The 10728-nt window shown below is 40.9% G+C and overlaps 1 long non-coding RNA gene across 1 annotated transcript; it reads left to right on the top strand.

Annotated features, from left to right (window-relative positions):
- Window positions 1-5831: 5831 nt before the first annotated feature.
- LOC133224464 (uncharacterized) lies at window positions 5832-7256 on the top strand. The gene is made up of 3 exons (XR_009728856.1): window positions 5832-5977; window positions 6646-6711; window positions 6898-7256. It is a non-coding gene; the product is annotated as an uncharacterized LOC133224464 (long non-coding RNA).
- The last annotated feature ends 3472 nt before the right edge of the window (window positions 7257-10728 follow it).

Raw genomic sequence — 10728 nt, 5'->3', positions numbered from 1 at the left:
ACTGCATATCTCAGCCGGGACTAGCTCAGCATCCATAAGTCTAAAATATCCTTCGGAAAGCATGTGTCTATGTATAAGGCAGGACTTCTTCACAGGCATCTATCTGATCATTTTGAAGCAATAATTTCAAATCCTCTTGAACAAAATATTTTGAAATTTTATAAAGGAATTCCAAGAATTTTGAACAGGAATGATCTGCTTCTTTTGTGTCACTTCTAACTTTACTACTTAATGTAATTAACCTTCAGGTAAATGATTCTTAGGCTGCTCTTTCTTATTTAGAGGTGATTTTTTGGTACATATCTTGGAGATTTACATGCCCAAATTGCATTAAAATGCATTAGGGCAGAGCATACAGTTCCTGTAAAAACTGTTGCCTCTATTAGTAACTCCCATGTTTATAAGTTCCAAAATATAGCTTATCTGTATATTCACATTCTATTTTTTTATTTGGATGTAGCGTCTCATCCGTATATTCCTATTCTGTTTTTCATTTTGTATGGAGATATTAAAATGAGGAAGACAAAGTTTGTGCTTGTTGATGTGTGTAGCAGTGCATGAAGGGTGCTGGATCTTCCTTTCTTTTAAAATTAAAGCCCTTCCACAAAGTAGTAAGACAATTGTTTCTAATCTATAATGTTCAGTTCTTTTAACTGAGTAGCAAATTACGGTTCCTCAGGATACCACAGGAATTTAATTAAGTGGAGCTACTTTGTTTACACAGTGCAAATGAGAGCAGAATTTACCTGCAGTTGAGAGACAATTGAGAGATGTTTTCTTCATCAGAAGAAGAATACTATCATTTCTGAGTTTTTTATGTAGTTAGCTGTAGATAGGTTAAGATATTATTCATTACAGACTAAACATATAATTGGAATTCCACTCTTTCCTCCAGTCTAGCAGTTTAAATGGAAATGTCATAACTTTGTTTTATGTTTGCCACAAGAAAGCAGGGAAATGAAACAGAGAATTAAAGCATCAGCTTTAATGGGGGCTTGGGAGGGTTAGTTAATTGTTGGGGTTTTTTTCAGTATGATTGATACTTTGTACCATGCCAAAAAATAAAGCCCAAAACCAACAGGAAATCCAAACAACCTTCTAGCACTTACTACCTTTCATGTAATAACAGGCACATCTTCTATAGTTCAGCACTTGTAAGTAACTCTAGAATAGCAAACCTGTGCAAACAACTCTGATCTTCTGAGAAACTCTGAAGTAGACAATTTTGTGCAAAACTCAGCACTTTGTTGACCATTCAGACAACGGCAAATGAACGTTCTCAGCACTTACTTGCTCCTCTGCAATAATAAGCCAGTGTGAATGTATGACAGAAAAATCCCCACTTAAACAAAATTTCATTTCCAAGTTCACAAGGGCTAAATAAAAACTGATTCGTTTTGTCATTTACAAATAAATTTTCTTAACATACAGAATGAAGTGAAAAAGGTTATACCTGAGCTTTTAGCATGCTGCAATGATCGTAGTTAGCATGGGAAGAGGGGATTTCTATTTTATTATTTATTTCCTTACCAGAATCCTGAGGCCACATAAGGCAAGGAAGGGCGAGGCAGGCTGGGGTAACTGACAAGCAGTGATTAAGAGTTTGCTCCTTTTCACAGCTTTGTGGGGGATAATTCTACTGTGCACTCAATGCTTTTGGGCACCTTGGCTGTATGCTGCGGGAAACCATTTCAACTTGAGCTGCTTGTGTAACAGTGTGACAGGGACAGCTGGATTAACTGCTTAGGTCTACAGAGCTGTGTTCCATCCCCATCCTTTTCCTGGTTGGAAACATGACACTCCTTTTGCCATATTCTCTCTCCCCATTTCTGACTCATTCTCTGTTTCTTTTTATATACAGAAAGGAATTATTCCAGTGCAGGAGAGGTCAGGGCCGCTTCTGCAACTTCATGCTGCTCACACAAAGGCAGTATTTAGATACCTCTCATCCACACAGCACTATGCACACTTGGGGGACCAAAGTATCTGGCTCATAGCAGACTGTTTTCATACAGTATTCAGCTCCCCTGTACCTCATCTCTTCCCAGTGGCACTGGGGGTGGGGAGGCTGTGCTTGGAGGGAGAACAGAGCAGCTGGATTGGCATCTGTCATGTGGCAACAAAAATAGCAAAGCAGCATTATGATTTCAGCCACAAAATCATTATATAACCCTGAGTTATACAAGATTCAAGGTTTTCCCCTCATGCTCATGGAAGTGACCTTTAGTGACTGTTTTCTGGACAAATAAACACCAAACTTTCAGAAAAGGAAAGTCCAATTACGTACTGAATGTTCTCAGCTCTGACTTAGAGCTGGGAATCTATCTTAACAACTGGCTTAATCATGAACCACCATAGTCAGAACGTGTTTTACAAACTGGTTAGCCTGTGGAGTATTTGTTAGGGATTTAACCAGAAAAAGGATGGAAATTCATCTGGAACATAAGCAGCCTTTGTTCAGCAAACTGCTGACACGTTCCTTCAGGCAAATCTTTCCATCAACTGGATTAACTAAGCAAATAATTATGCAGAGTGATTACTCCTGGGTTTGCAAATCTGAATTAAATTTATTTCCTTTACAGGTGCATTGTATATGAGTATGTTAAGGCAAGATCAAAGTCTTAGTCTCGAGGACTGTATTCAGTAGATTCAGTTGATTCCTTTGAAACGGAGGGGAATGCTGGTTCTGAGTTATCAGCAGGGCTACTGGTGATCATCACCAAGTAGTTAAGAAATACTTTCAATACCACTGAAGTCCTGTTCATATATTCATGCCCTTTAGGCAAGCAAACAAAATTGAAATCAAGGACTCATGTGTTTTAATTCCAGACTCCTAAGGAGCATGCTGGCAAGCTAGATGGCACTTGGAGGTACCAAATAACTCATGAATATACACCAGCTGTCCCATAACTGTAAGGCTATGGCCTATTGAAAATATGGCTTTGGAGAGACCTGTAATGGTATAAGCTATAAACTACAATTTAGAAATCCTTTAATAGACAGTTAATCAATTCAGCCACACAGAACTCTTTGTGCCAGTGTCCGGTAGTGAGCTAGCTCCTGTACAGTCAGAGAAAAATGAAAGCACTTTTATTGGGAAAAATAATGCAATTCACTCTGTATGCCTTTTGGAAGCTTGCAAGGGAATGACAGCACCAGCAGAGCTGCCTTCCCTACTCTGAAATATCTCAGTGTGTTGGTAGCTATATCTTAAGGCATCAGCTTTTTCAGTGATGTAGCAACAACATGCTCTTTTTCTGAAAGTGTCCCATGCACTTGGTGTTTTTTCTTTTCCCACACAGCTTCACAGACTGATTAATTCAGTCCTACCTCCTTTGCCATTAGGAAATGAATATATTTCCCATGTTACAGGGGCAGCCATTGGCTGAAGGGATGGCACTTCTCAAGGTTGCAGAGGAAATCAGTAGTAGAGCCTGAATGAACCCTTAGTTCTCTGGATGTCCGATTTTGTATTTCAGTCAAGAATCCAGAACAGCATCTTAGAATACAAGGGGCAAAGGGCCACCTTCTCAGTAGCTGCTCTCACAAGTATATGTTCCTGTGCTGAACTCCTCTGGAGTCTGAAACAAAGTGAAGAGCCCAAGTCTCTCCAATGCTTTCTTTGAGAATTGCAACCCAGAAGCCCATTCTTCATCACAGGGCTGTTTTCTGGCAGCTGGCTAATACCAGCACAAAACAACAGAAACCCATCCATTGTCTGCTGGTAGGAGAAACTGTCAATATTTTATGGGCTGGATTTTGTAGCTGATCTGTGGCTTTCTAGACTCGATCTTTTTTTGCTAGAAAGGGAGTAAGGCATAGTAAGTTACAGATGGGGCATGCTTCTTTTCCTACTTAAAAAAAAATAAAAATAGAAAAGCAAGCTTGAAAAGATTTGGTGTTGTTACACTGTATTATTGACATAATGAGGCAGTGAAAAGCACCAAAACCAAAGAGAGAAACAGAAGTGTGCCCGAATCAGCCTGCATTGGCTGTCTTGGTAAGTCTCATGAGCTAGGGATTACGCTGGGGCCTCCTCACTCCACATCATGCAGGTGATTCTGTGACCAATACAGACCTGCCTGCAGTTGCTTTTGGACTTTGGCAACACCCAGTTGTTCACAGGCCTGAGTGATGCTCTGACTTGTCTGGGCCTATGTCTTGTTCTGCAACATGCAAGCTGTGTGTGTATTGTGCAGCGCATTGCCCCAGCTTACTTCCCCTGAATTCCCTGCCTCATTGCCTTTGGTGGCTCAGAGTGGCAGAGCTGAAGTCAATGAGACTATCTAAGGAAGGAACTGGTCATGTCTGCCTTTCCTGTTGAGCTTTTTCCCTTTTACAGTTATAGTACATCTATTAACATACTAGAGAAAGCTGGGGAGTCATTTGCTCTTGCAGAGCAGTTGCACGCAGTGTAATTTAGATATTTCCCAACACCCCTGTCAGGCAGGCAGAATGATTGTGCAAACATGCCTGTGTCTTACCAGGGGAATTTTCCTGTTTGAGCATCACAAGTCAAAGTCCCCATTAAGGTGGACAGGGAATGGAGGTACCAAAGTTTTCAGAAACCATTTTGAAAGTTGTGAGCAAAACAGGAAATCAAATAATAATGAGCATGTACTAAAGCAGTCAAGTCCTTCATCCAGGTGAGAGGAGTTAATACTTAAACAGGTAGTGTGAACTTTGAGAAGGGACTCCTCAAAGGTTCTATGTGGGGGTTGAAGAGGTTTGTGAATCTGGAGACTTCTCCTGTGCATAAGCAGAATAGACTGTGGACCATTGTCTCCCCTTGGGACTTGAGGGGCTTTAGAGAGCTCTTTAGAAAGGAAGTGGGCTGTGATGAAAGTAGAGTTTGGTGCATGAATCAGGCCAGTGGTTTGCAGAAAGCTGCTAGTGCTGACTTCTGCAGAGCTCAGTTTGGATGTAGACACATCAACCAGCTCCCTAAAGAGTACTTGAAAAGAGATGGGTAGCAAGCAGGATTGATCCATCAAGGAGGGAAATGATCTTATCGTTTATCTTGGTCCACAGACACTTCACTACATTTCTCCAGTCTATTGTACTCCATGTACCCTGCCTTTCATGAACACCCACCTTCTTCTCTGTTGTGTGAAAGGATCACACAAACAGGCAAGGTTTGTGTGATGCTTTTGTGGTTGTTGGGAAAATGACAAAGGAGCTGGGTTCCACATCCAGGAAAGAGGAAGTCCACCATCCTGTATTTCTATGTCATATATTATTGGTTTGTTTCCTACTGAATGTTAGCTGTTCCCCAGCTGCAGCTGCCTTTTACCAGATGTCTCATAAATGCCCACACTGTTTTGTCTATTTGGCCAAGCTTATCTTTGATGCTGGCAACATCTAAATTCTAGTGTCATGGAAGCCAGCTCTTCAAAGGTAAGTTACTTGCTGTTTTTACCTGTATCCCTGTGAAGAAAACTGGTATTATAGGGCTGTGGGGAGAAAGACAATGCTAACATATTGGAAACTAGATGGAAACTAGACAGAAATCCCACCTTTTCTCCTAGTACATCCTGGCAACCTGTTGGGATTGTAGCTCTTCCAGCTCTGGCTGTCTGTGGAAGGGACCCTCACAATGAGAAGTTAATTCTGACCGTTAGGTTCCTTGTCCTGTGTTGTGAGATCTACCTAAAGAATAGGCCTTATAATCCACTTCATCTCTGCAGTGTAAAGTATTGCAGCTCTCTGAGAATATCCGTTTCTTTCCTTTGGTTATTGGAGGCTTATTGGCTGTTCAGTTAAGAAAAGCTCAAACAAGCAGATGAGTTAAGGTAGGTGTGGTTGTCCCTGCTAACACACAGGGGTTTCTGATCAGAAAAGACTAGTGAGGACTAACCCTTTAGCATGCGAGACAGTAGAAGCTGTCTGGCTTGACTTGTGAGTTTGACAGAGGAGTGAGTTAGTTTACCTGGGGACATTATGAAACATGATGAGACTTGCAGCAGTGAAATATAAGGTAAGTCAGTTGGTGCCTCCTTGGGAAAGAGAACTAATTGGTGGTATGGTGCAGAGATAACAGAACCTACTGAGAAGAGGCAGGCAGACACTCTCCCACTGACTTTTTGCAAGATGTTAAGGCAGTCAGGCTCACCCACAGTTGTGGACTTGTGGCTGGACCTAATCAGTATGCATAGGGTGCTGGGGAGGTGAGGAGCAATGATAAGATACAAGAATTAATAGAACAAGGAATACAGGTAGTTGAAAGCTGAGAGTTTCAAGGGATGCCAGAGTACTTAGGATTTTCCATTTTGAACCTGGGATGAACAACACACATCATAATAGCTAGAAAACAGACTTCTGCTGTTCTCATTTTGGACTGTATATTAATTTAACTAGCTAGCCCATAGCAACAGTGCTGTAATACACATGGGCCCAGATGTTTTGTGATAATCAAACTGTAGCTTGCTAAAGCTTAAGGAGGAAAGATGCTGGGTCTTCTCCAGGGAGAGAATGATTGTGTCCTGCAAAAGATGTGGCTTGCTGCAGCTGGAGAGAATTAGCCGGGAAGAGTATTCACTACACAGAATAGAGTTAGGCTCAGTATTAAAAAACAATCTCCAAAGCCAGTTTTTGTATTAAGCTGTTTGTCATGGGTGCAAGGGATGTATTCTGATTTTTAACCAGCCTCAGCTCTGGCCTCCAATTATGGATGTAGAGGAACTGTGTTTTGGAACTTGATGCTAACCACAGGTAACTCTCTTTCACTGAATAATTCAAGAATTTAACCAGTTTAGCTACCTCTGAAAGTCTTGCTGTTGTTTATGTACCTCTTGCAACTGGCCTTTAATGTCTCTTCAAATTGATTCTCAACTACTAAGTTAGGCTACTGGTGCTTTCTTTCACCCGCTGTTTTCTTGACTTTTCCTTTTTATTTAGAACCTGAACACTCTGGGTTTATGTGCTCTTGGCTAGAGTACAGGACTTCAGCTTCTCATTAGCAGTTGCAAAGCTTAACGGAAGAAACACAAATGTGCAGCAATACAAGTATGGGTATGATACCATCATCAGTGAAGGCTCACATGGCAAGGCTTGCTCTTGCAGTGACCCCAGAAAAGGTATTACCATTACAGCTTGCTGGTGAAACTGTCAGCAAAAGAGAATAAGAATTAATTTGTGCCTGATATTTGTAGTGCCTGGTCACTGAGATGCATGCACAAGTCACACAGAAAGCAGCTTCCATAGTAGAAGATAAAGCATGCTAATTTCCTAACTCTGAAAAGCCATGGGTTTTATTATCTTTTGGCTCAGACCTGTACTAGGGGAGATATCTTGAAATAGAAGCAAAAAGTCTGTAAACTGGAGCATAGAAGGTTCCACGTTAACATCAGGAAGAACTTCTTTACTGTGAGAGTGACAGAGCACTGGAACAGGTTGCCCAGGGGGGTTGTGGAGTCTCCCACATTGGAGATATTCAAGGCCCGCCTGGACAAGTTCCTGTTTGATGTACTCTAGGTTACCCTGCTCTTGCAGGGGTGTTGGACCAGATGATCTCTTGAGGTCCCTTCCAACCCTTGGGATTCTGTGGATTCTGTAAGTATCTGAGTATCATGTGACATCTCTTTTCAGCAGCTGCCAGAGGGTGGGGAGGCTCCCATATTAGCAATCACATGAAAATTACCATATTCAATGGCAGCACCCACAGAATGTCCGTCTCCCTGTAGAAACTGGTTTTGCCGCTACAAGCACGTTCATGTTGAGATCATTATCTACTCAACAGTTCTTGATTCCTTGTACTCCAGAGTGTGTGCCCTATCTGTTTTGAAGGTGGATGGCAGAGAATATGAACACTGGCTTTATGTACAAGTAATTTAAAATAATGTAGCACATTTATTTATGTGCCCCATGTTACACCAGAGTTACTCTATCCACCCCTTCTGGAGTTAGAAGAAGCAATATTATAGAAGATAAAATTAAATTCTTCTTGTGACAGAAATATGTATTTTAGAACAGCTGTTATTCAGGACTAGCCATAGCTATGGTCTTTTCTTTCAGACCTTTCCAGATACAGTTATTTGAATGAGAATGACAGTCTCCATGTCTTCTTTCTGGGTGCAACCATGTTTTAAAGGTGTTTTCAGCCTGTGGTTCCAGCCATCATTGTTCTTCCACCTTTATTCTGCCTGGCCTCTTCCAAGCAACTTGTTTGGAAGGAAGCTATGATTTTTTAATGGCACAATGACCCAGAAAAGCTTACTTATTACTTATGCATCTAGAGGACAGCAGTCACAGAAGAAGGATAAAACAGTAAAAGGCCAGCAAGCAAATTATTCTATTAAGCATTTAGCATTAAGTATTTGCACTGAAGCAGGCCCCACTTATTCAAGTATCACTGTTCATGGAGAAGCAAAATTTCAGCTCTTGCATCTCCTGTTCTGGACAGATCTTCAGAAATTCCATTCAGAACTGCATATCCTGGAGGACTGTTTCCCTGAACACATGTGGTGCTTGATTAGAAGCCTTTGACACCTGTTCTGCAGTCAGTTTTCTGAAATCTTTGGCTTTTTCATCTAGGTATATTAAGGTACAATTATTAGATTTGACTCTTCGCACTTTGCAAGCAATGCAGTAGCCATCAAATAGACAAGAGAGCCAGAAAACAATCACTGACAGCACCCAGATCCTTCACAGGGAAGCTGTAGCTAAGTTTATTATTACCTCTTGCATTACCTTTAAGATTTTGCCTGGAGGGCAGTGCTGAAATCAGGCTTCCAACCTGCAAGGGAATTTACAACTACTTGCTAAGTCACCCTCCCTGCCCTGAAGCCTTTCTGTTCTAAAAAGGGACTCTTTTCATTTTATAGAAGGAAAGATGATGCATAAACCAAATCTAGAGTTAGATTTTGCAGCAGACTGACACTGACAGGCCTGATGTCTTGCAGAGCATCCGTGAGAGAATCAGAAATGTTTTCTGGGAACGCTGTCAGTTTGAGCCCTGTGTCTTTCTAGTTTGAGCCCTGTGCCCAGCCTCCTTTATAGACCAGGAAGACATGGAGTAGTAAGTGACTCACACTGTTAAGTCATCCTTGTCAGTGAGGGCGCTTGTAATTATGAAAAACACATCTGGTTTTGAAAAACACAAAATTGCAGATACAATGGATATGCAAAATTCCTTTCCCCCCCAGAAAGAAGTTTTACAAGTTGGTATCTCATTTCAGTTCCCATAAGAACGAATAATCTACCAAACACCAGGTTTTCAGTGGAGATTAAAGTGAGGTTTGCTCTGTGTTTTCTTTCTTTTTTTTTTTCCTTAAATCTTGTATTGAGGAGAAAAACTCTCATGGTCTCAGTTTATTTCATCTGTGTAAGAAAGGGCAGGATGTTTTGCTGGTTAATTCATCATGTGTGAAAAATAAAATGTTGCCAAAACCTACACTGAACATACTTCCTTAAGAAAAGTAGGTTACATTACACTAAGCCTGAAGGGGTTTAGTCACTGTAGAAAATTCAGTCTGTAGCTTCTACTCTAACAGCAGGCTGGAATGCCCATACTTGCCTAGAATATCATTTCTCTATTATACTGCCTTGCTGGTCTCTGATTACAAAATGTTTTATTTTTTCTTCTTTTTCTTTTTTTTTTTTCTTTCTATATGTGAAATTTTTGGAAAACTCATCTAAAATTCTTTAGACAGTATTTCATCTTTCTGTCTACAGATATCAAAACTTCCGCCAGAATTCCTTAAATCTGTACTTGAAAGGAGCAGATAGTGATGAACTGGAAAAATACGGAGGATTGATAACATCTCAAGTAGTTAGCACATTTTTGTGTTGCTGGGACATGAAACATGAATGGCACTTATAACAAAATGTTAGGCTGGTGAAGGTGACTTGTGTTTGTCACTCAGGTTGTTTAAAATCTTTATCAGCTCTCTTGATGTTTGTTTTACAGATGAAACCTCCCATTTTGCAGACAATGCATACGGTGCACTCGGCAAGTGTACTTACTACTTAGAACAGAAGAACAGTGCTTGCATCTGCAGACATTTGTCTGAGTCATCCTCATGATGTTAATGCAGATTTTCATGAAGTACCTGAGTGAGAAAAAGTTGGTAGAAGCAGCCTTCAATTCCTGAATGTATTTTAAAGTTGCTTTAAGGCTTTTCAGGCTGAAGAAAGGCTCTAGAAAGACAGAAATACAAATAAGACATCAGCAGTGAAATGTGGCAGTTGCAAGTTTTATTATTTGAGTGCTGACAGGTCATTTCCCCTTTGCCTCTTGCATAGTGTAATATTATCACCAGTCAGCACCAACCATTTGGCTTGTCAGCAGAAGGGCAGGGAAATCACACACCAGGCAGGGAAAGCTTCTTTGTTTCTTTCCCAGGGAAATCCATGACAGGAAACAAAGGAAGAAATTATAAACGATGATCAAATAAGATAGAATCATCCCCTCAGGAATTTCATTCTCTTTTCACTGGGTGAGGAGAACAAAAGGCTCAATGTTTATCTGCTCTGGTCTTGAGAGAGCCAAGTCAGTTCTCTAACAGAGCACTGGGGCTTTAATGGTGACTAAAAGCAAATGCTCCAAGGGAAGTGGAGCAGGTTGGGATGGACTACACCTCCAGCAGCTATGAAACACTAACAAAGAATCCACTTTTGTAGGTAGAAGTTTGGCTAGAAATTAGGCCTTTTTTCTTGGTGCGTGTGTGTCAGTCTGACCTATGCAACAAGGTACAGCACTTCAAATGCACAACTATGTCACAGGACCTC

This window comes from Neopsephotus bourkii, unplaced genomic scaffold (assembly GCF_033783945.1).
Source record: "Neopsephotus bourkii isolate Nb327-2 ecotype Australia unplaced genomic scaffold, CSIRO-AGI_Nbou_v1 NB_196, whole genome shotgun sequence".
Taxonomy (NCBI): domain Eukaryota; kingdom Metazoa; phylum Chordata; class Aves; order Psittaciformes; family Psittacidae; genus Neopsephotus; species Neopsephotus bourkii.
The sequence above is the reverse complement of the archived record's forward strand: the minus strand, read 5'-3'. Positions and strand labels throughout refer to the sequence as shown.